This window comes from Rhineura floridana, chromosome 6 (genome assembly GCF_030035675.1).
Source record: "Rhineura floridana isolate rRhiFlo1 chromosome 6, rRhiFlo1.hap2, whole genome shotgun sequence".
Lineage (NCBI taxonomy): Eukaryota > Metazoa > Chordata > Lepidosauria > Squamata > Rhineuridae > Rhineura > Rhineura floridana.
This window is the reverse complement of record NC_084485.1, coordinates 90,419,408-90,422,631: the sequence shown is the minus strand read 5'-3', so window position 1 is coordinate 90,422,631 and position 3,224 is coordinate 90,419,408. Positions and strand designations below refer to the sequence as shown.

Below are 3,224 nucleotides of genomic sequence, written 5' to 3'. Positions count from 1 at the left end.
ATTGAGAATATGCCCTGCTTTGTGTGTTGGACTGATGGCCATTTAAGACAGGCCCATAGTTGCCATGGAGGCCATGAACGCCCAAGCTGGACCTGAGGTGGCCTCAGCATGGATGTTGAATTCACCCAAAACCATCATTCTGGGTTCTTCCAATATCACACCTGAGACAACCTCTGCCAGCTCAGTCAGGAAGGCTGTTGAGCAGTAGGGTGGGTGGTACACCAACAGCATCCCTAATCTGTCTCTTTGGCCCAACACCAGATGCAGGCCCTCCAGTCCTGCTCCAAGAGAGAGGGGTTTCTGGTGATAGGGAGTGAACGCCTATGGACTACAGCAACACCTCCCCCCCACCAGTTTGGGCTGATGTCGTACCAGGTACCCAGGTGGGCAGATCTGAGTTGCTCAGCTCCCCCACCCAGGTCTCGGTGATACATGCCAGGTCAGCCTGTTCATCCATGATCAAATCATGGATCAGCATGGTTTTATTATGGACCAACCTGGCATTCAACAGCAGAACCACCAGATTGTTGGGGATGGTGGTAGTGCATCCATTAGTATCAAATGTAGGGGAGACCTCAGGGAGATATTAGGTGCAAGCACCTATCATCACAATGTGATGGCCCATGTGAATCCAGCAAATCGAGCCACAGAACATAGTTATTTCAAGCACAATACTTTCCAGTTGACTTAGTTTACACATCAAGCTGCCAGTCATCAAGTGCACACTAATCAAGTGATGTACATGCATGTGACAACTAAGGCAGTACATGATAATAAAAAAGTTGGAGGGCATTTTGTGGTTCTTCTGAAAATAGTGATAGAATGGCAACCAAAGAAAGTGTGGCAGTGCTTCACAAAGAGCTTAGCCCTAGTGTGGAATTCAACACTTTACTTTTAACATTGCACTGGAAAGGTGACTACCATAACACAGCTGCTTTAGAAATTGGGCTGTTATTGAACAGCCATGACAATTCCAAGTTATGTTTGTGGTTTCAGATGTAAGGTTATAAACACAGTCAATGTTGTGTGGATCTACCTATACATGCTATTTTACTCAGCATCCCCTGCCCTCAGCACTACTCCTCCCAGTTCATCTGGGGACCTAGACTAATCAGGATTCTGCCTTTGGATAAAAGGCAGAGAGAAAGAGATTGGGCTCTTCTTGGTTCTTCTCTGCCTGGCTGAGATAAAAATAAAGGGAACAGGGTTGTTGAACTAAATGGCTTTTTCCATTCTAGCAGTCTTTATGTCCTTGAAATTTCATTCGAAATGGAGCAGCCTGCTATTTCTGCTTCAAAGGGGAGGGGGAATCAATATAATCAACACGTTAAAATGTTCTCAGTTACAATGAAAAAGTATCTGGGGGAAAGAAGAGACGATATGTTTAACAAACATCTGTAAACTTAAAGGCCATCAGCAAAGAGAGAGAGTGCACACATGCACGTGTGCGTGCTTTCTCTCTCTCACACACACATGCCTTTGTAGGATGCAAAAGGCAATCAATAGGTGCCACCAAGGCTTGAGCCCCAGCACTTCCTTCCCTTGGGCTTAGACTTGGGATACAAAATATTAATAAGGGATATTGTGTCTTCAGGTGTATGTAGAGTATTTTCTACTATTAAATGGGTAGCTTCTGCTCATTCCACAAACATGGGTTTAAAAACCTCAGATAAGTGTATTCCATGGCACTAATTGATTGCAGGTGTAAGCAGTGGAGGCTGGTGGCTTTGATGCAGTGAATCCGCCCTGGGTTTTAGTCTGAAATTTCAAGGAGCTATCCAAGGTGCATCTTGGACAGCTCCTTGAAAGTTCAGACTAAAACCCAGAGTGGATTCGCAGCCCCACTGACATGGAGTCACCAGCCTCCACTGGGTATAAGAGTATGTGCAGAGGTGCCAAGTCTGTCAAATGCAACCTTTGAGGCCACACTGAAAAGGGGCAGCAGGTTTGGAATGAATGATAGTTTCCCCTGGAACCTCCTTGAAACAGGTCAGAAGTGCAGGCAGCATCCTTAGGCAGCTGTTAAGGGCCCACCGATGCTGGTGCTTCTCTGATGAGCACCAAGTAGCTGTCATTGTAATTGCCCACAATGCCCCAGAGTGATGCTGCATTGTTCTGGGGCATTGTTCACAACTACAGTGGTGGATGCCCCGAGGAGCACTGCTTCCACCATTGACCTCCTCCTTGGTAATCTGACACACTCTCTGTCCATCAGATATAAATAAGAAAAGCGGCCATTTTTCACCCACTGGAGTGAGTCCCCCACTGGCACTAACAAGGGGGCCCTGTTGACATGGGAGTACCAGAGAGGTCCTTGTGGAAGGTCCCCTTGAGCCTGGAGGCCCTATTCAGAAACCAGAATACTTTGACCTAAACCATAGCTATGATCTACTTTAATTGTCAAATAACTATGGTTCAGTTCAGATGATCCTCCAAACTTTAAACATTTGTGCATTTTCCCTAATGGAACCCCACACTCACTCCTTGAATAGTAGTTGTTACTTTGGTTCTGATCACATTAATGTACCCCCATGGAGAAATCTTTAACATGAATACCTGCTTGGCCGAAAATACAGCTTTCCTATTCTGTAGTTTTCTAAGAGATTCCAATGCCTCCTGTTTTACTCCCTTAAAAATTTCATACTTTTATATTGGTAGTACTTAACGTTTCTCCTGAATGATATCGACTATCATTACCTTACCTTATTACAATAGTGTTTGTGATGAGTGCTGTGGTGGAAAAATTTCAGACCACTTCAGAACAGGGTTAAGTGAGTTTATTTTTGCTGCAGCATGAGAAAGAGACCTTACACAAAAATGGTGCAAAGGAAAAATATGGCGCTCTCTCTGCTGTCTATACTACAACCATACTACCCTGAACATGCCTGATCTCATCTGCTCTCGGAAGCTAAGCAGGGTCAGGCCTGGCTAGTACTGGGATGGGAGACCACCTGGGAGTATCAGGTGCCATAGGCTTAGAGGAAGGCAATGACAAACCACCTCTGAATACCTCTTACCATGAAAACCCTATGAATATATCCAAAAGAGATTCATAGGGTTGCCATAAATCATAATGGACTTGAAGGCATATAACAACTGCTCTCTGTAGAGCAGGGTGCTGATATTTATAGAGTTGACACAAGCTTCACATAAGCATCAAGTAAGAATTACAGGATATGGCAAGGTGGGCTCAGCCGTTTATAGGATATGGCAAGGTGGGCCCA

At 45.0% G+C, this 3,224-nt stretch overlaps 1 pseudogene; it reads left to right on the top strand.

Moving 5' to 3' along the window:
* The first annotated feature begins 2,857 nt into the window (after window positions 1-2,857).
* On the top strand, window positions 2,858-2,976 carry LOC133388110 (5S ribosomal RNA; annotated as a pseudogene).
* Window positions 2,977-3,224: the final 248 nt, after the last annotated feature.